At 41.5% G+C, this 27,841-nt stretch overlaps 1 protein-coding gene across 2 annotated transcripts in view; it reads left to right on the top strand.

The window, feature by feature from the left end:
• Positions 1 to 3,361: 3,361 nt before the first annotated feature.
• LOC149310609 (tyrosine-protein phosphatase non-receptor type 14-like) overlaps positions 3,362 to 27,841 on the top strand; it is a 191,516-nt gene continuing 167,036 nt past the window's right edge. For both annotated transcript variants that reach the window (XM_089529297.1, XM_089529298.1), the window contains exon 1: positions 3,362 to 3,506. The gene's annotated coding sequence lies outside the window, so the exon portion shown is untranslated. The remainder of the gene's footprint in view (positions 3,507 to 27,841) is intronic.

Here is a 27,841-nt window from a genome sequence, read left to right as displayed (position 1 = left end):
CATCCACTGCTAAAAAAGAATTTGTATAATATCCAGTTTATTGACATTAAATAAAATGGGGGGGGGGGGAGGGGGGCTACAACATTGTAAAAAAAACTGAGTGGCTCCTCCTAGGAGTTTCCAGGGGGGACAATTCATGGAGGGGAGAGAGAAGGATCGTTTGGGAAGTCTGGAGGGGTCAAGGACAAAAACAGCCTTGAGGGCTATACTTTCATAGACCAGGGGCACTGGGGAAGAGTTTTAAAGGAGACAGGCATGGATGGGAGACCACCAAGGAATACCAGGTGCTGTAGGCTATATTTCAGAAGAAGGAACTGGCAAAACCACCTCTGAGTATTCCATGCTTGAGAATACCCTAGGATAATTTAAGGGGTTGCCATAAGTCAACAGGTGACTTGAAGGCACATGACTGGACTACTCCTTCTATCATACTTGTCCATACTGCTGGTGCTGGGGCTTATGGGAGCTGCAAAAAAAAAAAAAAAAAAAAACCACCAGAAAATTGTCTGCCTCTGGTGGAACATAAGAGCATGAGTTTAGGAAGAGATGTTTGCCCTAATACTGTTTTTTCAGTCCATCATTTTCCTGACTGGACGCCATTTTCTGCCAGAAATAGAGTGAATTGTGGTGGTGTGACACCATGCGTCATATGTTTTAAAAGGACTCAGGAGAGTGCCACAGCCCATTTCTTCCAGAAGTCAGATGTTTGAAGAGCAGTGGTGTCTGAGGAAGTACACTTAAGTCTACAAAAGCTCGTGCTGCCAACTTCTTTCTTTTGGTTAGTCCCAAAGGTGCTACAAGATCTCTCAGTATACACACTGATTTTATAGACTGAGGGCCTGAACAGAAAGGCCAAAATAGAGCTGCTTCAGGTCACTTTGGAGGTACTGTATGCTATTTAAATGCTGCATGTGTCCTAAGAGTCCGGAAGCCATGCCAAAGCCATGCTCCACTCCTAAGGACTAGAGAACAGCTTTGGTGCAGCTTCTGGCCTCTTAAGATGTGTGTGTCATTTAAACAGCATAACTCCAAAGTGACCCAAAGCAGCTTTATTTTGGCCTGTCTGTTTGGGCCCTAACATGGCTATATAGGGAACCCTGAAGGAGCAGTGGTTAAATGCCGGTACTGTACTGTATTCACAATTCTAAGAAGGGCTCCAAGATTTACTCAGCCTTCCATATTTTTGTAGGCCATTAAAATGAATACCCAGTTTATTGGGGGCACTTGGCTTACACATTATTAACTGCTTAGGGAGCTCTAGTTCACTGATAAGTGGTATAGAAGTGTACTTGCTATTGTTATTGCTAAATGAACCCCACCTTAGGGTATCACCTGGTGCAGTCCCACCCTCCACATGACACCACTGGGAGAAAGGTGGGATATAAGTAAATACAAATAAAGATAAATAAATAAATAAATATCCCTGCCTTGGTGGCTTTTGAGTGTTACTACAGTATTCTTCTCCGTCAAGAGTGTGGGTGGAAATAAAGAGGCGGGAAACCTTAACAGTTTGGAAAAGAACAAGCCTTGTTAGTTTTGGCTGGGCCTAAACTAACAAAATGAACATCAACAGGGAGAAACGTAAGGTACTGCACTTAGGCAGAAAAAATAAAATGCATAGATGGGGAGAACTAGCTTAACAAGATGACATGTGAAAGGGATCTAGGAGTCCTAGCAGACCACAAGTTGAACACAAGTCAATAGTGTGATGCGGCAGCTAAAAAGGCCAATGAGAGCCTAGGCTGCATAGATAGAAGTATAGTGTCTAGATTGAAGGAAGTAATAGTACCACTTTATTCTGCTTTGATCAGGCCTCACCTGGAATACTGTGTCCAGTTCTGGGCACCGCAATTCAAAAAGGATATTGAGAAACTGGAGTGTGTCCAAAGGGTGACTAAAAAGGTGAAAGGTTTGGAAACAATGCCTTGTGAGGCGAGACTTACGGAGCTGGGTATGTTTTGCCTGGAGAAGAGACTATTAAGAGGTGATATGATAGCCCTGTTTAAGTATCTGAAGAGATGTCATATTGAGGAGGGAGCAAGCTTGTTTTCTGCTACTCCAGAGAACAATGGATGCAAGCTCCAGAAAAGAGATTCCACCTCTACATTAGGAAGAACTTCCTAACAGTAAGGGCTGTTCGACAGTGGAACAAACTCCCTTGGAGTGTGGTGGAGTCTCCTTCCTTGGATGTTTTTAAACAGAGGCTGGTTGGCCATCTGTTGGGTATGCTTTGACTGAGAGTTCCCGCATGGCAGGGGCTTGGACTGGATGGCCCTTGTGGCCTCTTCCAACTCTATGTTTCTGTGATTCTAAAGGGTTGGATCCAGAATTATTGGGAAACAGGTTTGCCAGCTATACACTTCTGCAGGTTGAATGGAAAGAGATGATTTTTGGTGATGCAACCAAAATAGTAAAAGGTCCAGAAGCCTATTCCCAATGAAGAGCTGGTTAAGGAGAAAAGTGGGAGAAAGAGAAGGTCAAGAGATAAAGACAGCCATGCGCAGAGCAAGCCAGGTTTAGAGTGAGCTTGTTTTCTGTTGCTCCAGAGAACAGTGGACCTAGAACAATGGATACAATGTACAGGAAAAGAACTTCCAGCTCAACTTTCTGACAGTAAGAGCTGTTGAACAGTGGAACATACTGCCTTGAAGAGTGGTGGAGTGTCCTCCTTTGGAGGCTTTTAAACAGAGGCTGGGTGGCCATCTGTTGGGGGTGCTTTGTGAGTTCCTGCATGGCAGGGGGTTGGACTAGATGGCCCTTGGAGTTTCCTATGAAAAGGAAAAAGCGAGAGGAGAGTAGGCTGTTTTCCTTCCCCTTCAGAGAAATCCCCGCCATTTCAGTGGCTGCTGCTGCTCCACATTCTTAGCATTCCTGGGCTGTGACTCCACTGCAGGCGGGCTTCTTCCCCTCCTCTCTCCTCCTTCTTCTCCAGTCTTTCCAAGGGAGAAAGAGCCGCCTCAAAACAGCCTCCTCCTTCTCCTCTTTCTAACCTCCCTTCTTCTCCTGGCTGCCTTCCCTCCCACCCTTGGGCTCCCTAACCTCTTCCCTCCTCCTCCTTCCTCAGCTGCAAAACCTCCCTCTCTGAATTGTGTGCCTCCTCCTCTTCCTCCTCCTCTCTTTCTAAACTTCCTCCAAACTTTCCTCAGGGCCGCGCGTTTTTTCCTTCCCCTTTCCATTTCTTTCCCACCTCCCCCAAGAGCCGCCCTCTTCTTTCCCCCTCTGCCCTCCTTTTTCACTCATAGCTTTTCTTTTGGAACAGGGTTTTATTTCTTTCTCCCTTGTTTCTCCTAGATTTTGGATTTTCTTGGGCTTGAAGCAGAAGCCTCCTCCTTCATCCATCACTCATCCATCTTCTTTGGGGATTTATTATTATTATTATTATTATTATTACTGTTAGATCAAGTCCTGTTTTTTCCCCCTTGGGGTGAGGATTTCAGAGAACTGGACTGCTTATTTGGGAGAAAGAAACTCCCCCAAAAGGACCCCCGACAAGTCATGTGAAGCAGGTAAGGACTATTATTAATATTATTATTATTATTATTATTAATAATAATCATAATCATACAAAGGCCTGTTTTTCTTTTCCCCTCGGGTTAGAAGATTTCAGAGAAATGGGCTGATTTTTTGGGGGGGAGAGAGAAGCAGCCCCCTGAAAAGGACCCCCCCCCGGTCTCCAAATCATGCTAGATTTTTTTTGTGGGGGGTGTTGTTGTTGTTAGTGTTTTGGTGATTAGAAGTTTTCCTGGTGTGTGAGCAAAGCTTTGTGGTCACGGATCCCCAAAAGGTCTTGCTGGACACAGTTTAAGCTCTGGCCACAACTCCACTCTGGGGAGGTGTGTGGTTTTTGCCTTTCCTTTGCAGCCTAGGACCAGTTAGGATGCCCTTTGGGAGACTTTTTGAGTTGTGCTTGTTGTGTCTTGCCTCTTTCTGCCTCCCTGTTTTAGTTAAAACAGAAAGGGCTTTGCAGGCATGCATGCAGAAGGAGTTCTGAAAACAAACAAGGGGTCCCAAACACACTGCAGAAATCATCCACTCTGAGAGCCTAGGCATCCTGGGAATTGTAGTTTATTGTAGTGAAGACCTACCTGTTCACACAGACTTTTAAGGAATTGTTATAAGGACAGGCTGGGATGTTGTACCATTTCCAAAAAAATTGATACAGATCTTTTTAAAATGTGTTTTATTCTTGTTATTAAAATAATACTATATTATCTGTTTTAATATTGTAATAATTTAATTCCTTTTCAATGTTTTTAATTGTACTGTTTTTTAATGGTGTGAAGCCACTCTGAGTCCCAGTTCTGGGAAAAGAGCAGGATGCAAATAATAATAATAATGATAATGATAATAATTGTGGCCCCAGAGCTATCTCTGACAGAGAAGGTTAAATGTCTCATAGAATTACAGAACTCCCTAACTTCCAGGGCAGTTAAAGGGGTCTCAAACTGGATTATTTCTGCACTGGGTTTTGGACCAAGGGGCTCTTGGAAAGAAGTGGCTTCACCACACTGCCTCTTCTTTAGTCAGCCTTCTTTACATCCACAATGCAGAAGCAATCCAGTATGACACCACTCTTAAGTGGCTATGGAATTCTGGGATTTGTAGTTTGTTGTGGCTTTGCTTTTATGATTTCATGTCTAATTAACAAATTGTAAGCCGCTCTGATAGCCTTGGCTGAAGAGCAGGGTATAAATATGATTCCAAGTCTGTTTCTTTGTAGACTCCCTCTTCTTGAACCAGCCTTCTCTGCATCTGGACTGCAGAAACAATTTGGTTTGACACCGCTCTAAGTGGCTATGGAATTCTGGGATTTGTAGTTTGTTGTGGCTTTGCTTTTATGATTGCGTGTCTTTTATGATTACAAGGATCTTTCTTTGTACACTTTCTCTTCTTGAACCTGCCTTCTCTGCTTCCACACTGCAGAAACAATCCAGTTTGACACCATTCTAAGTGACTATGGAATTCTGGGATGTGGAGTTTGTTGTGGCTCTTCTTTTACGATGGCATGCCTTTTATGATTACAAGGCTCTTTCTTTGTAACTCTCCAGTGATGCAGAAGTGTTGTAAGGAATGAAATAAAAGTAAAATGAAACCTTTTTTGCTTGATCTCCCCTCTTTCTCTTTAGTGATGCTTTTTATTCCTGCACACAGGTCTGCTGCTATGGTGCCACAACAAATCACAAATCCCATAATCCCATAGCATTGAACCAGGGCAGTTGAAGTGGTGCCCAACTGTATTATTTCTGCAGTGCGGATGCAGTGGTGGCTTGAAAATCTTGTAAACAGCTGAATTTTGCTGCTTGGCTGCTACCTGTCTTTTCTTATGAGGCACAACTGAACTTCCCACTCTGGGTTGGGTGGATTTTATCTTCCTGCTCTTTGTTAACTACCAGTCAAGTCTATACTGGCAATTCCTCTCTGGCAGATGTCGTGACAAGAAGGAAGGAATGCGGTAGCATCTTCTTCTGCACCCAGTCTAACAAAATCCATTAATCTTTATTATTATTATTATTATTTAAAGTTTTGCAAAAGCTCTAATTTCAGGAATGAGTCATTTGTTTGCCTGCAGCGGCCACAAAATAGGTGTGTGTATTTAAAGATGGCAAAGGGGATGAGGTCTGCTGGTTTCTAACTTCTGTGGGCAAAGGGCCCTTGTGATTACAGGCCTCTTTCTTTGTACTCTCCAGTCATGTACCTGTAATGAGAGGTGTTGTAAGAAATGAAATAAAGGTATCAGATGTGAAGCCTCTTCCTTAAAATCCCATCTCCTTCCTCCTTTGTGATGCCTTTTTTCCATGCGAAATGCACATGGGGAGATTAATGCAGTATGTGTGCGGGTTTTTGTTTTGCTTTTGTTTTGCTTTTAAAAAAGCAAACCACAGGAGCATTTCTTAGACCTTATGTGTATAGGTTACAATTTTTAAAACTTCTAAGGTGGTGGGTTTGGACCCAGGAGGGATCAAAGACACCAATTGTTTCAGACCAAAAGTCTGTCTGTTCAGCATCCTGTTTCCAAATGGAATCAGTCTCATGCTTCCTCTGGGAAGTCCCCCCAAACAGAGTATAAACTCAACCACCTCTGTTGTTTACTGTTTGCTCCATGTCAATTCCATGTATCTGCTTTCTGGAGTATTTGCGCCAAGTTGAGCTAACCTATAACTTGTAGCTAGCTTACCTTGTGGATATGAGTGGTGGTTTCACTAGATTCTGGCCATGGCAGGGTGAGCAGATGCCGACTTTTCTCCCGACATGTCTTACATTTCAGTCTTTTGTGCAGGAGGAATTCCAGAATATCCTCCATTGGAGAAGCATGAATGAGAGATCTTGTAGCACTTTTGGGACTAAGAAGAAGTTGGCAGCATGAGCTTTTGTAGACTTAAGTCTACTTTTTCAGATACATTTGAGAAGCATGGATTTATATTTATATGTCTTTAGCTTTTATTTTGCAATGTCTCCAATTTGTCTTGAATGCTCTACATTTTTGTGGTGTCTTGTCCTCTTTTGCGGTTAGGACTTAGGCCATGCATGGAAGAGAGGAGTGTGTTGAGCTGAAGAATGTGTTGATCTGGCTTTCTTTTTTACAGTCAGAACTCAAGCACAATATCTTTCTCTTGTTCTGTGACTACTTAGCAAGTTTATTCTTGTGTGCGGACACAAACACAAACGCTGGATTGTTCTGTACTTAAAGTTTGCCAGATGACAGGATGATGAATGTGTGAACTGTTGCCAATGAAAATTAAACGATGTTTCAAAGGATATAACAGTTTTCTTGAATCTTGTGATAGCCAATGCTTTACATGGTGTCAGTTGATGTTGCAAAGGGGCGGCATACTATGGGCCAGGTGAGTGTGAAAAGTGTTATCTCATTGTGGGATAGCATAGTGTTGAAAGTGGTGCCATGTGTAAAGCCCCAGACTTTTAGGGTCATTTAAAACCCAATTTGTTATTTTGCCCACCATTGCTTTGTGCTGTCTCCTTGAGTCTTTTGGTATAGATGAGGTTTGCTAGTATAGTGGGTGTGAGCCTGGAGGTGGGGCTGTACCATTTATAGTTGTATTTTTCAGGGTGTAGTAGTTGATTAATTTTCCTGATATGGAACATAATGGATTCTTGTATAACTTAAAATGTAGAGATAACAAAAATATGGTAATGGTAGAATTTTGGCTGCAGATTAAAAGGAGTTGGCTGCATAAGCAGGTTAAAAAACAAATGACTGTGATTAGGAATATCTCACAGACATTTTTTGAAGAATGTTTTTAAAAACTGTTAAAAATAAAACAATTGTCTGATTAAGATAAATAAACAAAAGTACATCAGAGCCCTCAAAGGAAGGGTGAATTGCTATTCAGACGATAAAGGTCATGGCAGTTTTTAAAACAAAAGCTGTCATGGCTTTCAGAGGGGAGTTTCTGCCCACCTTGAGAAACAAGAATGAATATGACTTTACCTGCCCCATGTACAAAATCTGATTAGAGTATTTCAGAAGACAAAGGGAAGACAGAGTGTTTTGCTTTTTTTTCTGAGAAAGAGGATGGTTAGTGGTGGAGGAACAGAACAGTAGCCTAATTGATACTCTAGTTAACATGAAATGCTCAAATTAGGTTTCATGAGGACTATCACTGGATTAAATAAGTTTTGTTGAGGCTCTAGATTCAGTTTTGATAAATACTTTAATTAAAAATAACTTTTTTAAGACATGGGCTCCAGGATTAGTTGGGTTACACAATTTGTTAATCAGCACATTAAAATTGATGCAAATATTGTCCTGAAATATGATGTTGCAATTCAAGGTACATCTTTCTGTTCAAGATTTGAGACACTCCATTCCATTTCTCCTAACTGCCTTTCTGGGTTTTCATTCTACCACTTCTACAATCAGCATTGCATGTTCATTGAGCATAGTCCTTATTTAACTGCTTTTGGGGATTTCCCTGTCCTAATGGAGTTGGGGGAGGTGGAGTGAAGTGGAATGATGGATTCCTCTGTTGATTTTGGTGGATGGCTCACAGTATCCTCATTTGGGATTCACTGTGGACCAGGAAGTCCCCTCCTCTCTTGTATTTATCTCTGTGTTTCACTCTTTTCTTGTTGTGTGCTTCCAAGTCATTTTTTTTTTATTTATGGCAATCCTAAGGCAAACCTATCATGAGTTTTTCTGGGCAATTTTCTTCAGAGGGGTTTTTCCATTTCTATACTCTGAAGTTGAGAGTGTGTGACTTGCCCAAAGTCACCTTGTGGGTATTTTTTATGCTCGAGCAGGAGTCGTAATCCAGCTCTCAAATCACTATGTCATGCTGGCTCTCCTCTTTCCTTCCTGCTTCAAATTATTTAAAACAAAACAATTGTCTGATTAAGACAAATAAATAAAGACATAAGAGCCCCCAAAGGATTTCTCCAAACTGGGATGATTGCTATTCAGATGATAAAGAAAGTTCAGTTTAAGCAAGTGATGCTTGCCGGGCATCAGAATGTAGTTGTATGTTGATAGCACCTCAACAGGGTTGATGGATCAGGAAAGGAATCTTTGCATTGGGGTGAATAACTAGATGATAATGTTAACTCATCAGTGTACAGTACCTGTGTATTTAATGTGATGTGACCCAGCAGGACCCCTGAGGCAATAGACAATTGGGGGGGGGGAACCACTTTAAAAACAATAAACAATTAACTAAAAACCCATTAAAACAGTCTAAACCAGTGATGGGGAACCTTTTACAAGACCGAGTGCCCAAACTGCAACCCCAAACCCACTTATTTATCACAAAGTGCCACATTCCTCTGGCTTTCTAGTAACAAACTCTGGCAAAATCTGTGCTGGGGTAACAGAGTGTGTGCCCATAGAGTGCCACCTCTGGCATGTGTGCCATAGGTTCTCCACCACTGGTCTAAACTCTTCTTTAAAAATTACTGCAATTCGGAACCCAGACTAACAGTCAGAGGAGACCCCATTAATTTTATGTGCAAAAGACCAATGTGAGATAGTATAGTATTCACTGCTCACTAGAGTCTATGAAGGAATGGAGCCAGCTGGACCTCTGTCTGCTACAGAGAAAGCCCTCTCATGTGCACTCACCACTGTACACTCATGAGGTAGTGGGATATGTAACAGGGCCTCTATATTATATGAACTATGTTATGCAAAGACTATGGCCCTATACAGACAGGCCAAAATAAAGCTGCAAGCCAAAGCCACATTCCAGTCCTTAGGACTGGAGCATGGCTTTGGTGTGGCTTCTGGACTCTTAGGATGCATGCATCATTTAAACAGCATACCTCCAAAGTGACCTGAAGCAGCTTTATTTTGCCCTGTCTGTATGGGACTAATGTTATGCAAAGGGACCTTGTAGCTATGTAAAAGAAGTTGTTGCAGATGCACTTGGGGAAGTAGACCAAGTCTATGAAATTTTATGCTGCAACGTCTTTTGCACAATTAGTCTCAATTGTGCTTGCATACTGATATTCCAGACTTACACAGCTGAGCTTCTGTGTCCCATTCTGCACCCACAAAAAAGATATTGTAAAGCGAGAAAAATAAAGAAGTGTCAAAATGATCAAGGGAGGAACTCTTGTGTAAGAAAAGGTTACTGCGTTTGGGGCTTTTAAGCTCAGTGGTGATGTGGCTGGTAGATCAGCCACATCAGCCATGACAGATCTCCTCTTAAAATTTGCTATTGTATCTTCTTCAGCTACTCCAAGTCAAAGATGAACTCTTGGTGCTGATCCTAGTTCAGTACCAGTAGAGCTCACTTTGAACTCAGGGGAGTCACAGGAGAAGCCATTCCATGATGGCGGATCCAGTGGTCATCTCTAGCTTGTGGGAAGTGAGTAAAGGGGAACATGATAATGGTATACTGTGTGGAAAAATAGTGCAGGGAAGAGCTTTTTTCCTTCGTAACAGTGGAAGAAATAAAAGATTCCCCGCCCCCACTCCTAAGACCAGACAGTTAAGCTAAGGAATTTGCTACCCCAATTTGAGTGATGGCTATCATGATGAATGGTTTGCATGCAAAAGGTGTGTCTTATTATATCTAATTAAAGGGATAACTAGCAGATAACATAAAAGATTTGTCAGCCTAGAGAGTTAGCGTTATTACCATCAAGGTACAGTGTGCTGGGCTAGTTAGACAAATAGTCCATCTTAGTATAACAGCTATCAACATAGAACTGTTTCATTTTCAGCACTTCTGTAGTTGTCTCCTTTTCTGCTTGTGTATACTGTGATCTGGATTGTGTAATTTCATCTATTGCAGACAGGTAGATGAATCTTATGTATTGGCATTTTCTGAGTTCTCTCCGATCCCATGATTTTTCTAGAATGTTAATACATCTTGGGAGCTGCTGTAAATTGATGAAGCAGAACCTGAGAAGAACCCTGCTGGATCAGTCTGAAAGCCTATCTAGTGCACTATCCAATTTCTGACAATAGCTGGCTAGACTGAAGAATCAATCAAGACATAAGGACATAAATTGCTAGAGACCAGCGATTGAAAAGCACACTTCTCTAAACTCAGATGTAGCAGATAGTCACTAAGATTAGAAGCTATTGATAGCTTTAAGATCTGTCAACTGATCCAGTGCCTTTTAAAAGTGTAATTTGGTGTCCCATATCTATGAAGGGAAATTCCATAGTTTAAATGTGTTCTACGTACCTCCCAGCCATACTACTACCTCAGGGCTGTTCATCTATACTAACAGGCAGTCATTCTTTATGTTTCTCCAGTCCTACCTGGAAATTCCAGAAGCTGTCTGGGATCATTAGCAAGCCAAGCATGTGCTCTTCCATTGAGCGCTGGCTTGTCCCTTAATCTCTAAGATTTAACCTTTGTGATTATTTATTGCATTAGATATGCCTTTATAAGATCCTTATATTCTTTTGGCATAGGATATCTGGCAAATGTTGGAAGTCTTTACAACAAAGATAATACAGTGCACTGTAATTGTAATAATAATGTAGCAAAATTGATTGTCTGAATCTATTTTATTTATTTATTTAATTTGTATCCCCCCCTTTCTCCCATCATGGGATTCAAGGTGGTGTACAGTACCCAAAGCAAAACACCACAATGCAGTTTTAAAAGTTCCTAATATAAAAATTAAAACACAAATGAACTAAATTCAATGTTAAAAACTGCATTAAAAACATCAAAACAGCACTAAAACAGATTGAAATAAAAAACACTACACTCCCTCCATTAAAAGCACTACTACTACAACATACTAAAAACCAAATGCCTCCCTCCATTAAAAACACCACTACTGCAACATACTAAAAACCAAATGCCTCCTTCCATTAAAAACACCACTGCTGCAACATACTAAAAGCCAAATACCTCCTTAAGTAAAAAGGTCCTTACCTGCCAGTGGAAACGCAACAGGGAGGAGGTCAACTGGACCTCCTGGGGAAGGGAATTTCATTACTAGGGAACAGTCACCAATAAGGCTTTCTCTTGGGTCCCCACCAGACATGCTTGGGATGAGAGAATGCCTTCCCCAATATATGTTAGAGCATAGGGAAGCTCCTATATGGAGATACAGTTTTTCAAAAGTCTGGATCCAAGATATAGCAGTGCTTTCAGTTCTGCCTGGAAATGGATTTATGTTCCCTATAAACCTAGGAAAATATGGGCCATATGTAGCTTCCACTTTTATGGCCTGTGACTTCCTTTTCCAGTTTGCCCCAAATCTCCTAACCTACCTGAATTTTTTTTTAATTTTTGGACTATTTTGTCCAAAATTCATGCTAAAAGCCTCTTCAAGGAACATAAATGTGCAAAAAAAAAAAAAAAAAGCCCTCTCTCAACTGTTACAGAAACCCACTCCCTGAAATATCTTGGTCTGTTTCTATTGCTGCACAAAAATGGTAATACGAAATTATGCATTTCCTAGCAGAGAATAGAGAAACTTCCTTTGAAGGGAATGCTCCAATGCATTCCAATAATCAGGAAAGATAGATCTTTTGGTGTTCCCACCAAGGAGAGCAACCCCCAGACATGTCAGTTTTATTCCTGCATCTTGCTCTGATAGGATGTGTTTCTCTTCACTTGCTCATCACTCCAGAACTGTCCCACTCTTAAATTTACTATTTCATATTTTTCCTTTCCCCTTCCTCAATTAAAAACAACATCCTGTCTATTATTCCCGCTTTTATCACCTCATTTTTCTGCCTTTGTCTCCCTCCCTACTCCACTTGGGAGCAAAACCAAAGCCAAGCCGGGGTTTGAGATGGATGTCTGTGGACATGCTGGGCTTTCCTGGACCAAAGAGAAGTTCTCTGGCTTGGCTGGTGATTCTCTTTCACCCTCTAATACTACTTCTTTTCACCACAGAGAAACTGGAGCCTGGATTAAAGGGTGATGTGACCATGGTGGAAGCATGAAAGCAGTAGGGTGAGGGAAGGTCCCTCCATTCCACTGTTGGTTGGCGCCACCCACACCCAGCCAGAAATGAGCCAGGAGAAAGGATGATGGATCAGGATGAGGAAGGCATGAGTAAAGGGGATCCCTGCCATTTGCCCATGATTGCTGGGAGGAAGCTTCCCCCTGAGTTTGCAACATGGCTTTGAACACCTAAGAGGCTGCTATTAGCATCACCATGGCATCCGCCACCCAGGTGGCATCAAACCAAGCTGAGGTAGAAATGGGAGGCATGGGTCGGCAAATGTTCCCCCCCCCCAATCTCCCCAAGCCTGCTGCACAAGCCCTCTATTGCAACAAGTAGAGTGTTTCTATACACAAGTAGCATCACATGCTTGTAAGTGCAAGCATGTTAGCATGCTGTCATTTTCCTGCACTACCACCATATGGGAGGACGTGCAACCTCAACTTCCAGCTTTGATGGGTGCCATCTTGAAAGACCTAAATCCAGGCACATTGCAGCCTACGTGACCTAACTGGAGGCTGAGTCCACAAACCGGACCCAATAGGACCCTATACCAAAGGAACACAAGAAGACCACTGGGCTCATCTCCCTAGTTGTGTGGCTATGGGGGGAAATGCCATCTGCTCGACTTCTTGGTGGGGGGAGGAGGCAGAACTGTTCACGGATGAGGAGGATGAGGTTATAGCAATCCCACCATGTGCACAACCATTTCATCCGGAGAACATTGTGATATTGTTGAGGAAGGCAGTGAGGGCTGTAGGCCCCTACACTGTTATCCACAGCTGATTTATACTGTGCCTTTGTGGTCCTGTGGTGCTCAAAGTGGTTCACATGATAAGAAGCACAGTACAAATAGACACAAAACCAGCATATACATAAAACATTTTTGTTCACATATGAACTAAAAATATTATACAAAGGTTGACAGCAGAAAAACATTGTGTGTGTGCCATCAAGTTGCCTGTTTGTCCCATTAATTTCATAGGTTTTCTTAGGCAAGGAATACTCAGAGGCAGGCAGCGAAGGTGCTAGACCCCTGCACAATTAATTACACACAACTGATTTATACTATGCTTTTGTATAGTATAAATCTAATGTGCCTAAAGTGGCGCCTAACGTGCTTAAAGTGGTTCACCACTGATTTATACTACAGTTCCTTCTTCTGAAATACAGCCTACAGCACTTGGTATTCATTGGCGGTCTTTCATCCAAGTGCTAACCAGAGTCAACCCTGTTTCAAGATGGGATCTGGTGCCTTCAGGAAAACATTAAATATCTTATAACCCATTGAAAGAGAAATGTTTGTAGCTTAAGGTGAAAGAATGCCAAAGATGATGGATTCCTAAGGAACACCTTGGAGCTGCTTCTAAAAAGTGTGCATTTTATGTTTACTCATTGTAACAGCCCAAGAAGGTAGTGCAGAGAAGCTGATGTATTGAAACTGATCTTAAAACCTGGGCAGACCTATATAAGAGGACATGGTCATTAAAGTCCTTAATATTTATTTTTTAATCTGTCACTTACAGTGATGTGGTTCCAATATAGGCATTTTAAACTTAACAAGTCATGCCTCGAGGACTAGGCCAGTTGATATTAGGAGATTGATACACATTTGCTACAGCTTCCCTGGTATTGTATAAATTGAGCTAACTATACTCCTATGTGTATACTGGAACTTCATGAGTTACTAAACTGCTGCATACACCTGTGAGAAGGGCTGAGAAATACGATTTATTGTTCTAAGTAGCTCAGACTCAGGAATTCCATGCAGATTCACTGCAGATAAGTTCACAGGACTGAAATGGGAGTTGTTTGAAATGCAACTGTAGGTAACTGTATGAAGCAGCTTTTATTTAGCAGAAAGGAAGTGTGTGAACATAGAAATAAGTTAGCTTTTAACAGTATATATGTTCTTGTGCCTCCTCTGATACTTGAACAAGAGGCAATAGCTACCTGGCTGAAGTGGCTTTTGGCCCCATTTCTGTAGTTTTGTTTTAAAATAGTCTGATGTTTTAGGTTAGTGGGCCATCTGTATATGTGGGCTGTTTCTTACTGTAGATAACTGTGACAGTTTCAGCAGTAACAATATGCGTGATCGGAAGATCGATTGAATTCAGTGAGCTTTACTCCCAGGAAAGCCATGCATCTGATAAAGTGGGTTGGAGACCAGGGAAGATTATGCCAACTAAGACTTGGTAGACTATGGTGCCAAAAAACTCTTCAATTGTTTTTTCTGTAAAAGATTAATACAACTCCCTTATTTCCAAATCCCAGGTAAGCATGCATAAGATTACATTGATGTTACTGTAGTATGCCTTCCAGTCATTCCTGACTCATGAGGTTTTCTTGGCAAGATATGTTCAGATGAGGTTTGCTTTTGCCTTAGCCTGAGGCTGAGACGTGCCCAAGGTTACCCAGTGGGCTTCATGGGTGAGCAGGGAATCAAACCCTGGTTTCTGCCTGAATTGTAGAGTTAAAAACTTTTGGAAACAAAACAAAACAAAAACAAATGTTGTATTATCCCATGGTCATTTTGCTTTTGTTTTTAATAAGATATTAAAATACGGAAGCCTGTCTTTTGGTAATCATTTATAGTACCACAGTAATAGCCTAGGTGCAATGTTATTCATGGAAACAATTAATTGACAGCTGGTGTTTAATGCTCTTCTCACTGCTCTTCTCAGTTGGTCATTAATTGGCAACAGATGCTTTGTGCTTCTACCATCGCTTCAATATATAGGCTCCTGTGAAACTGATCTGATCATACAGTTTTACATAATCCACAAGTGTCTAAACTAAGGTGTAAAAAAATCAAAAATGGGAAGAAAGGGGAACTGTGTGCATGAATGCATGAGAAGCTAGAGAACCATCAGTCCAGTGCAGTCAATACCATCCACCCGTGAACCATAGTTAGGAAATGAGGTCTCATGAATATACATGCCATCTTTCCCTTCTTGAGTGTTTTAACACTTTTTTTAAAAAGTTTTAAACCATGCAGGTTTTCAGTTGAGCAGATATTAATGTTAGATAACAACTGTAAATCCATTTTCAGGTATGGCATGTTGCTGCTGCTCCTATTGGTATAGTCAGTGATGACAGCTGATGAAAATTTCAGTTCAGAAGAGAGTTTCAGTACTGAAGTATCTGGAAAGTTCTCCATCCCTCTTTTAGTGTAAAACATATAACTGAACTAACACCTGGAGATAGCAAGGTGTTCTGGAGGAATACAGAAAGGGAGCATATGTCCTCAAATCTGGTTTATCTTGTTCAAGCCATAGTTTGCAGAGAGCCCCTCTTAACATTAGGAAAGTACATCTTACTGAACCAAAGGCCCTGTACAGATGGGCCTTGAAGCACGTACTGAGTACGAGCTAGGGTTGCCCGGGAGTGACCTTTTCAGGTGCTCCCTAGCCCTAAGACGTAATCAGTACGTCAAAATGGTGGCGCCCTGTCCACATGGGCACTGCCATTTTGACATAACGGCCGCGTCGCGTCCAAACGGCGCGGTGTGGCTGTTACGTCCTGGCACTGCGTCAGGCCGCTTGTGGCGGCCTAAGTACAGTGCAGGAAGGAGCTCTGAAATGGAGCTCCTTCCCGGAGGGCACCTCGTTTCCATGGCAACTAGATTGCCGCGGAACGGCGCCAGGGGGAAAGGGGCCCAGCAGCCCCTTTCTCCCCTGGCTGTGGCTCCCGGGGTGTCCTGGGACATGAAGCCCCAAGGACACCCCTTTTCGACACCCTGGTCCCGAAAAGCGCTGTATTGGGGCATTTGGGCTGCCGCTGTGGCTGCCCTGGCCCCAATATGTTGCGCAAAGGGGTGGCTGCAGCCAGCCCCAAATTGGCGGTCTGTATCCTGCCAAAGTTTCACTTTCTGCTTGTACTGCAGGACTGGAATTAATTAAATTAACTTACATGTGCATTGTGCTAAATTGTAATATGATTCAGAGGCTTTGTGTGGTTAGTGGAATTGTGAAAAATACTTGTTTCAATTATAAATCTTGGCTGATTTGTTCTTTCTGGTGTGGTCTGGTTAAGCTGATGTCATTCGGGAATACACTGCGTGGAAGATGATGCCAATGTGCTCCATGGAATCTATTTTTTGTTTGTTTCTTTTAGACAAATATGAATCTTTTACTGAGACCATGGCAGGCCCAGGTTATAAAGCCACATTCTTTTCTCTCCTTGGCTTGGGCTTGCAGACTTTATGGAAAGTTTCCTCCATCTCTGCCACTGTAATCTATGCAACTGGCCTGGTTCTCTCTTGGTATTATTTTATTTCAGATTCATGTCTTAGTGAAGGCATCAATCTTTGTGCAGCCATGGTCAATTCAGAAGGGAAAACATTGGCTGGCTGTCCTCCTTTTAAGATCTTGACAATTAATAAAACCTGCTTTGAGGCTCGCAGTTAATGGAAAATTAAAGTGAACTGCTTAAAAATAGTAGTGTGCTTTGTGTCCTAGCATTCACCAGCCTTGTCAAGTATTAATTTTCATTCCACTATTGTTCTAGGTGTTTTTCTAATTTCTTTTAGAAGTACTTTTTAAATAAAGTTTAAGATCATGCAGTTAGTAGATTAATGTGATTTATTGACTAGATGCTGCTCTTCTCTGGAAAAATACAACATCAGGATAAGTTGTAAGTGAACTGTGAAGACACGGTCATTTAAATTCTTGAAAGGCTTTGGAAAAAAAGAAGGGGAACTAGCTTTTTTTTAAAGCCTGTGCATGAATGATAGAATAAAAAGTAGTGATTGTAAACCCGGAAAGATAGATTCAAGTAAATTATCAGGCTATAACTTCCTAAATATTAGGATCTAACAGTTAAGAGCAATTCAAACACTGAATGCATTTTGGAATTACAGCCAGGTAACATGTACAGTGGCCCTTTCCCATCCATGCAGGTTTTGGGGACACCCCCCCCGGTAAATGAGGGAAAACGTGGATTGTTCCACTCCATATTCAGTGGGTGGCAATGTGCATATATCCATGTGCACGGACTACCATTGAATAATATGAGACCTTGAGACCTGTGGACAACTGTGTCCACAGATCACTAGCCTGCTGATGCAATGGGCCCCCTGTATGTATGATTGTGACATTCAACTTGCAGTGGAATCTTAAGTGCTGCCTAAGTAGAGAAATCTCCTTTCAGTCAAAGGGATTACCAGATACAGTTACACTGCTCCAGGCCCCAGCATTTTGTGTAGGTCCTTATTCCACATTTCCCCACTAGGGCAACAATGGGCAATCAAGTGTCCATATGTATGTACTCCACCACTGGGGCATTGCTGTAATATGGAAAGTAACCAAAAGCTTACTTAACTTTTTCCTGTATACAGTCGGCCCTTACCTTATGCGGGGATCCTTTGCCGTGTACAGCAAAAAGTGTGTATGCTCAAGCCCCATTGAATATAATGAGGCTCGTGCTCGTGGCTCACCATTCATTTTTTTGCTGTGTGACTTCAGTGTAGGCTGAAAGCTGCGTATAGCGCGCATGAGTGCACTGTATCTGAGAATGCCTTAGATGAGTGGCCTAAATGACTGTGGGTTCCTCACCCACCACCTTATTGCTGTGGAGGTTATACGTCTACAGAGGACTTTTAAAAAATTGTTATGGCTTCAATTTTGAAATAACACAACTAAAACAAGTTAGTGGGAAAAAATGTACAGTTACCCTACATTGCTCCTGAAAATCTCCACGAAGGGATGGGAGCCCCCATTAAAATGGGGGATGGGTGGAGGCATTGTGGGATGAGATTTCTTCAAAATGGGATTTGGATCCTACTGTTAGTAAACATGAGGAAATGCATGCAGAAAGGTTTTCCCATTCTCCTCCACTCTGCAGCAGCCTCTCACATACCCAATTACATAAAAATGGTAAAGTATACAATCTGTGGCATCTGTTGTCTCCTGTGTCAGTGGGGTGGTGAGACTGTTCTGGGCTAAACGATGTAACCATTGTTCTTGAACCTGTAATGGGATATGCTTCAGCACCATCCGTGATTCCTTCAAAGTCTGGACCAAAATCTGGAGCAGGTTCACCCCACACCTCTTATGTGGAAGCTGCTATCCACCCCTGTGTCTGATCTTCCAGGGAGATTTTGGGTGAGGCACAAATGGGTGCAAAAGAGAAAAGAAATATTACACATATCAGTTCATTTCTTGAAGACATTTATAAATAAAAAAATCTGGCTGGCTTCCCAGAAAATAAATAAATAAAATTACAGAGTGAAGTTTATTATTGTGGTGTGCCTTCACCTCATTTCCAATTTATGACAACCCTAAGGCAAATCTGTCATGAGGTTTTCTTGGCAAGAGTTTTCAGAGGAGGTTTGCCATTGCCTTCGCTTGAGGCTGAGAGCATGTGGCTTGCCCAAGGCCACCCACTGTGGAGCACAAAACTGAAGAATGCCTATAATGTATAGCAACATTGCAGAACTCACAATATCCCCAAATAAAATACATAAATTTTAAAACTGAGAGATCCAGTCTATGCAAAAAATACTAAAGCTTTGGAACTTCCTTCAGTTTATCATATACAGTGGGCCCTCTCCTTATATGGGGGATCCGTTCCAGATCCTCCTGCGTAAGGCGAAATCCACCTATGCTTGAGCCCCACAGGAAATAATGGGGTGCGTGCATGTGGCGGAGTGGCACGCGCGCGCCATGGCTGCACATGCCATTGTTTCTCTCCCCAAGCGGCTTCCACGTATGCTGGAAGCCGTGTAAAACGTGTCCTGCATGGTGCAGGCGCACTGTATATCTGGATGCCAATATAAAAGTAGGCATTGTACTTCATAGCATCTAACAACTGACAATAGAGTTCCAGGTACTATGGGTTTATAATACCTGAAACCTACGGTCATCTTCAAATGCCACTTACAGATGCCCTAATGTCAGTCAGTGCTTGCAATGTTACTTATAATGAGTAATTTATTCTCTTGTAATTTGGGACAAAACCTGTGTTGTTACTGTTAAGCATGGTCCACGTGCTGATTGTAAGTCATTATGCTGCCTGTCGTTCTTACAGCTTTGCATACAAGTTGCACATGACCCATGCAATTTGGAGCAGGTAAAAAGAAAGAAGAGTTTAAGAAACTGACATTGTCAGAAAAGGATTGCAGCCCCAGTTGAGTTTTTAGAGTGGTTAACTTTTGGGGTGTTAAGAACCATACATCTTAGCTGTAACCTCCTGGAAATACTAATAACATATTTTCTCTTAGACCACTCTACGTAGCTATGGGTCTAGAGCATGTTGGAGCAGTAGCTTGGGAGTAGTCTACTATCATAGCTCTGTAGCTTATAGCTGCATCATAGTTCTGTAGGCTAGAGGTGTAGGTTTTGACCACTTTTGTGCTATTGCTGTAGACTAGCATCTGGAATGTTTCTATAGAAGTGATCCTTTGGAGTTCCATTAGAAGGAAGAAATAAGAGTGTAAAAATAGGTTGCTTTTCAGTGGGCCACAATATGTAAATGAAAAAATACAATTCTTGTTCTACATACGGGACATCTGGGGGCCTTGTTATATGAGGCAGGTGGACCATTATTAGCCCTTCATTAGCCCCCCCTCCAAGGTACCTAACAGGTAACTACAGGTTTACAGACCGCCCAAAAAGGGCGGTCTGCTGCCGCCTCCATTTCCGCTGCTGGGAAGCCTCAGTCTCCAAACGGGGAGGCTTCCCGGTGGCGGAAAAAGAAGCCGCAAAAAGTGGATTATTTTTGCATCGCGCTTGTGATGCACGAGTGCGCAAATGGCACACTTGTGATGTCACAAGCGCAGGGAGACATGCGGACGCTAAGTATCCGGCACATAAAAATGGCGGCAACCATGTGTATAGGGCGCCGCCATTTTTACGCCCCCATCACGTGCTAGGGGTGAGGCCGGTATGGACGCTAGGCCCTCGGCCAACCCCTAGTACGTGACGGGAGCGTATTAAAGGCCCATCTAGAACGGGCTACTGTTACTTCTAAAATGGTATTTCCAGGCTTTCAAGTAGGTGCCAACTAGGGACAAATATATTTTAACTAACGGCACCTCATTTGTGGAACACTTTTTTCCAAAACAGATTTTTGGGACATGAAGGTTTGTGTCCTTTAGGCATTTTATTTTTGTTATTTTGTTCATTTCCTGCTCTCCAGAAAGATTTAACTAAATGCCTAAACATTCAATGGAGTGGTTTGTGGGTTTTGTTTCCTCTACTTGTTGCTTTTAGCTTATTATGTTACTTTAATTGTATCAACTGAATTGTTGCTTGTAAACTTTCTTTTTCTACTTTGAAAATAAAAAGTGGGGAGAAACGTTTTAAAATACATTAAAATATCTATGCTTGTTGTTGTTGTGTGCCTTCAAGTCGTTTTTGACTTCTGGAAACCCTAAGGCTATCATGGAGTTTTCTTGGCAAGTTTGTTCGGAGGAGGTTTGTCACTGCCTTCTACTGAGGCTGAAAGGATATGGCCTGCCCAAAGTCACCCACTGGGTTTTCATGGCCGAGTCAAGATTCGAACCCTGGTCTCCAGAGTCCTAGTCCCACAACTAAATATTATTATTTTTTATTTGTTCAAGAATCTGTTGTTGAAGAAAAAAGTTTTCATGCAGGCTGTTGGATTAACTTCAGATTTACCTGCATGCTCAGGTAGTATGTGGGTGTATGCATTTTGTTCTTAGTATTAGGGAGGGGATGCAAGTATCTGTAAAAATATGAAAGGCATTTTGTTTTCATTTAGTCTAGTCTCCCTTTAGAAATTCCTAAGCTTATCCATTGGGTGATGGACTCTAACCTGTGATGACCCTATCTCTACCACAAGAAAGCAAGGTCAGCCGCAATCTTGTTAACTCGCTGCTTGTATGTGTGTGTTTCATACCAAGGGAGAATGCTTTACATTCTTTGGGTTTCTTAGATTAGCGTTTATCAGCTCCTCTTCTTTTGTGGAGATACATGCCTAGAATTGTGGAGGAAGAAATCGTCCTGAACTTCAAGTAACTGTAGTTGTTAAACTATAGCTTTATACAGGCCAGACAGGCTGTGCTATCCTAATTATTTGTCCTTAGTGCAACGAGACTTCATGCTCTGTAATGCCTGCTAATATGCTAATAATATCTGCTTGTTTTCTGCTGCTCCAGAGAATAGGACCTAGAGCAATGGATCCAAGCTACAGGAAAATAAATTCCACCTAAACATTAAAAGGAACTTCCTAACAGTAAGAGCTGTTCGACAATGGAGTGTGGTGGAGTCTCCTTACTTGGAGGTCTTTAAACACAGGCTGGATGGCCATCTGTCAGGGATGCTTTGATGGAGGGTTCCTGCATGTCAGGGGGTTGGACTGGATGGCCCTTGCGGTCCCTTCCAACTCTATGATTCTGTGATTCTATAATAATTACAAATTCTAAAAAGTGAGGTGGAAGCTGAAATAAGAGAAATGGGAAAAATAAAGCACCAGGAACAGATGATAATCTAGTTGAACTGCTACAATCCACACTGACAGAATCAACTCTAGTGCTAACCAACATATATCAATAAATAAGGAAAACAAAATGGTGGCCAACAGAATGGAAATGATCACTATAAAATCCCCATCCACTAAAAAGACAACACAAAAGACTGCAACAGCTGTTGGGCCATAGTATTAATCTCCCATGCAAGCAAAATTATGCCCTAAGGGGCGGCCTGCAGCTGCCTCTTTTAGTGCCAGATTGAGGCTGCAGCAGCGGCCCCAATCTCACCTTTCTGTGGCACAAAAAGGAGCCACAATAAACGGCTCTTTTCTGTGCCACAGAAAGGGCACCATAGCTTTTCAGCACTCCTTTAGCTCTGTGTCATCCAGACACAGGGCCAGAGGAGCACTGTGACGCCACCCACCGTGTGGTGTGCCTTGCGACATCACGCTGGCCTGGAGGTGGAGTTGGGGTGTGTGTCGTGTGGATGCCACACCCTGACTCTGCTCCCAGGCTGGTCTCTACAACCCTATAAACTCCAGCCCTTCATGGAGAGAGGAATCCCAAAGGTGCAAGTGGGGTTCAGGAAAGAAAGAGACACTAGAGACCACATTACAAACATATGATGGCTAAGAGAGTGCACCAAGGAATTTCAAAAGAAATCAGCCTCTGTTTTATAGAATGTAGCAAAGCCTTTGATGGCATAAATCATGAAAGGCTATGGAATGCCCTCAAAGACATAGGAGTGCCACCACATCAGATAGTCCTGATACAGAATCTGTACTTAGGACAAGAGGCTACTCTCAGAACAGAACACAGGGAAACAGAATGATTCCCAATTGGCAACGGGGTACAGTTAATAAGGAAGGTCAAAGATGAAAGTGTAAAGGCAGGTCTGATGCTGCACATAGAGAAAACAAAAATAAATGACCACAGAAGAAATACACAGATTCAACCTAGACAACGAGGAAATAGAAATAGTTAAAGAATTCCCATATCTAGGATCAAACATTGACCAGAATGGAGACTGCAGTCAAGAAATAATAAGAAGACTAGGAATGGGAAGGACAGCTTAACTGGAAAAGATACAGAAGAGCAAAGACATACAACTGAGCACTAAAGTCAGAATTGTTCAGGCTATTGTATTCCCAATTACCATGTATGGATGTGAGAGCTGGACAGTGAAGGAAATAGACACAAAGAAAATCAACACATTTGAAATGTGGTACTGGAGAAGAGTGCTTAGGATATAATGGACAGCAAAGAAAACAAACAAATGAACAGATCAAACCAGGCTGTCCTTGGAAGCTAAGATGATCAAGTTGAGACTATCGTAGTTTGGCTACGTAATGAGAGGGCACCACGGATCACTAGAAAAAAAATGCTAGGAAAGGTAGAGTGTAGAAGAAAGAAAGGAAGACCACAAACCAGATGAATAGATTCAATCATGTTGGTTATGGGCATGGGTTTGTAGGATCTGGACAAGGCAGTGGGGGATAGGGGTTCTTGGAGATGCCTCATCCACAGGGTCGCCATGAATTGGAACCAACTTGAGGGCAGCTAACAACAACAGCAAGGCTGCATCCTTTCAACTTATCTGTTCAACTTATATGTAGAAAATATTATACGAAGAGCAGGCTTGGACACAGAAGGAGTGAAAATAGGAGGAAGGAACATAAACAATCTAAGATAGGCAGACAACATCATATTACTAGCATAAAATATCACAGAGCTGAAACATCAACTGGGGATGATCAAGGAAGAAAGTGTAAAGGCAGGCTTACCACAGAGGATCTACAGAAATTCAAGCTAGACAATTAATAATAATAATAGTAACAATAATAATAATAATAATAATAATAATAATAATAAAAAGATTTATTTCTAGCCTGCCCAATCACGAAGAATCCGGGTGGGTTACAACAATAAAATACATCAAGTTACAATAGAGTTATTTAAAAAAAAAAAAAAATCAAACCCTAGACCTACCCCCCCATTCCCAGTACTAAAACAGAATTAAACAGTAATAGTATAAAAACATTAAAGACATTAAAAAAAATAGGCAGAAACATAGGCGGGGAAGAATAGACAGATGAGGGGACAAATATCTCTATATCTGGGGAGGGTAACTAAGTTGGAAAGGCCTGCTGAAATGAAAAAAGAGAAATAGTGAAAGAGTTCCCATATCTTGGACCAAACATTGGTCAGAATGTGGACATCAGTCAAAAAATCAAAAGAAGACTAGGAATGGGGAGGCCAGCTATGAAAGAACTAGAAAAGATCCTAAAATGCAATTTTATATATACATTTTATATAAAATATACAATTGAACACAAACGTTAGAATCGTATAAGCCATTGTATTCCCTTTTACCATGTATGGATGCAAGAGCTGGACAGTTAGGAAAGCAGATAAGAAGAAAATCAATTAATTTAAGATGTGATGCTGGAGAAATGTGCTGAGGTTACCATGGACAGGAAAAAAGACAAACAAATGGGTCCTAGAGCAGATAAAACCTGAAATCTCCCTGGAAGCCAAGCTGATTAAATCGAGGCTGTCAGACTTTGGACATCTCATGAGAAGGCATGACGCATTGGAAAAGTCAATAATGCTAGGAAAGGTGGAGGAAAGCAGAAAGAGAAGAAGACTGCATGCTGGATGAATGGACTCTATTTAGGAGGTCACAGGTATGAATTTACATGAACTAAGCAGAACAGTGGAGGACAGGGAGTTTTGGAGATGTTTCATCCTTGGGGACTGAGTGAGTTGAGATGGGCTTGAAAGCGGTTGACAACAACAACAACAACAACAACAACGCCTATTATGTAAATTTACAGCGCTTTATAAATAAAGGTTAATAATAATAATAATGTACCCTGTACTTAGGCTCGCCAGCATTTGATCTTTTTTTTCCTCAGTTTTCCTTGGGTGATAAATATTAATGCCTTTAGTTTGTTCACTTACATAGGTAAATCATATTTTCCAGACAAATATACTCTGTTGCAGTGGTTCCCAACCTTCCTAATGTCATGAACCTTTAATATTGTTCCTCATGTTGTGGTGACCCCCAATCATAAAATTGTAGTGTCTCCGTTCATAAGACCATCAGAAATATGTTTTCCAATGGTCTTAGGCAACCCCTGTGAAAGGGTCATTCAACCCCCAAAGGGGTTGTGACCCACAGGTTCAGAACTGCTTCTCTACTGTGAAGGTAGGTTATCATTTTTTAAAATCTATACTTAAATCCTTCTCTTCACACCTGCATAACTTCAAGTGTTGTAGCTTCAAATTCTGGTGATATTCACTAGGCCTTGGTAAGCAAGCCAATGTTCTGTGTTACACTCATTTCTGGACTTACTTTATCTAGTCTAGCCCTATATTGTTGACTCTGACTGGTAGTGTCTGTCCAGAGGCTCACAGAGGCCTCTTCCAGCTGCAGATGCAGGATTTCAAATCTGCATGGCGAGGGTCATCAAGAAGCTTCATTGTACTGTCAGGTCATGGGTCCATTTATCTTAGTGCTATCAACTTTGACTTGTATTGACTTTCTAAGATTTCAAACATAGTTTTATTTGTTTATTTATTTGTTTATTTCATGGTTCTTAAAATATGTGGCCCTATATTGCAGAATCTCTGAGCAGTATTGAGATAAAAGCAATTTAAAGCAAATTAGAACAAATGAAATTTAAAATAATTAAGAATGATTTAGATAATCAAAGAAATTGTAATACAATTTAATAGTTACAACATTCAACAATTAATAACAAGCCATTTAAAACCTTCATAGACATGTTCAAATTTTTAGATCCTCAAAGACCTTAACAAAAAACATCTGGCACTGGAAAGAAACCTAACTGGAGAGGTTGGAAACTGAACAAGGGAACCATCTGCATGCAAAACATGTGCTCTACTACTGAGCTTTGTGTTTATCTTTTCTGAATGAAAGCAGTCCATTCCAGTAGTGGATTATTACTGTGAAAAGCTGCTTGAAAGGTCTTTCATATCACCTGGTACCTGATCTTTAAACTGTAGTTGGCTAAGGGATTTAATACAGGACTTCTAAGGCAGAGTATATTCTTTCATTGCACTGTGGTCGTCTAATGGGGAGGCTTTTCCACAATATTTTAGCCATAGCAGCAGCCTTTGCTGTTGTATTTAGCTTACTGTAGACATCACTGTGAGTCAGTGTTTGCTATTCCATGCATATATGTAAATATGAGCTGTTTGAGGAATGTACATTCCTGATACTGTCTTCTTTGCTTGTGTAACATATGCATGTACACATTCCATAACAGAAAGTCTGTAGGCTTGTCTGTGCTAAAGATTTGTTTGCAAAGTTAGAATAACTTCAGTTTTCAGGGGCTGGAGCAGGAGCTGGAACATTCAGAGGTAAAGTTGCCAGATTTCCTAACCATGGCATTTTGAAAACTGCCACCCTCAGTGTGTCTCCATTTTTGAAAAGTAGCTTGTGATATGGTGGTGGTAGTGCAGGAAACAATAAGAACAAAAATCCCATGGGGTCTTGCTAAAGCCCTTGGATACACATAAAATAATTACACTTATCCTTTCCTGTTCGCGCACTTCCTGTTTGCGGTTTTGAATTTCCGCAGATGGGAAACCAGGAGGGACAAATGAATGGGGTTTGAATATCCGCTATTTTTCTGTTTCGTGGAGGGGGGGGGGGGTCCAGAACGGATCCCCCACAAACTGGGAGGGACGACTGTATTGAATACTTGTCCTTGTTGACGCAGAGCTGAAAAAGTAAAAACCTCAATCTTAAAATAAAGTATTCACTTGAAGAAATTATTGAATGTATGGATAAACTTGCTTAAATGTTCCTGATTTTGCTCTTATATTCTGTACTTGAAACTTTGTTGGCACAAAATGTTTATTGTTATTTGCTGACTGTAAGTTGACTTCAATTTATGGCAACCCTATGAATAAGAGCCCTGCTCAGGTTGTTCAAATTTATGCCTGCGGCTTCCTTGATTGAATCAATCCATCAGTAATGCAGTTTTGCTCTTTTCCTAGTGGCTTCCACTTTAGCAAGCCTTACACTTTCCAGTGAGTCATCTTGTATGTCCAGAGTACAACAGCCTCAGTTTAGCCATCTTGGCTTCTGAGAAAAATTCAGGCCTGTTTTGTTCCAGGACTCATTCCTTTGTCTTTTTACTGGTCCTCGGTATCTATAGAACTCTCCTCCAGCACCAAATTTTAAATGAGTTTCATGTCAGCTTTCTTAACTGCTCAGCTTTCATAACCATACATAGTACAGTCAGTCCTCTGTATCCATGGATTTTTATCTACAGATTCAAACATCCACATCTTGAAAATATTTTTTAAATATATAAATCTCCCAAAGCCAAACCTTGGTGTTGTCATTTTGTACAAGGAACATGATGTTACTATATCATTGTATTTAATGGGACTTGAGAATCTACATATCTTGTCATCCACATAGAGGTCCTGAAACCAAACCCCAGTAGATACCAAGGGCCCACTGTAATTGGAAATACTATGGCATGAATGATTCTAAGTTTTGTATTTAATGATGTATCTTTACACTTCAGGATTATATCTACCGTATTTTCCAGCGTATAAGACGACTGGGCGTATAAGACGACCTCCAACTTTTCCAGTTAAAATATAGTGTTTGGAATATACTGACCATATAAGACTACCCCTCTTCCAACACACACCAAATAAAAATTAAAAAAACATCAGATTTGATTTTAATATGGTAATTTTGATTCAAATGACATGTATAATTCAAGGAAACCTTGTTGTATACAAAGCCTGCTTGGATTGGTCAGCTCTCCCTGCCTGCCCAGCCCTCCTTGTCTCCAAGACTATCAGAGCGGTAGCTGCTTTCATACGATCATCGCATATGGTGGGGATGTGGCCGCGGCCATTTTTGAGCTCCCCCCACCATATGCGATGACGGCAGATTCTCCAATCCGGCTCAGAAGTTTCACCTGCCCTATAAGATGACACTCGGTGTATAAGACGACTCCCAACTGTTGAGAAGAT

Source organism: Sceloporus occidentalis, unplaced genomic scaffold (assembly GCF_023333645.1).
Source record: "Sceloporus occidentalis isolate IW3139 unplaced genomic scaffold, rSceOcc1.0.p SCAF_6, whole genome shotgun sequence".
In the NCBI taxonomy this organism is placed as follows: Eukaryota; Metazoa; Chordata; class Lepidosauria; order Squamata; family Phrynosomatidae; genus Sceloporus; species Sceloporus occidentalis.
Note: the sequence above shows the minus strand (reverse complement) of the source record. Positions and strands in the feature narration are given on the sequence as shown.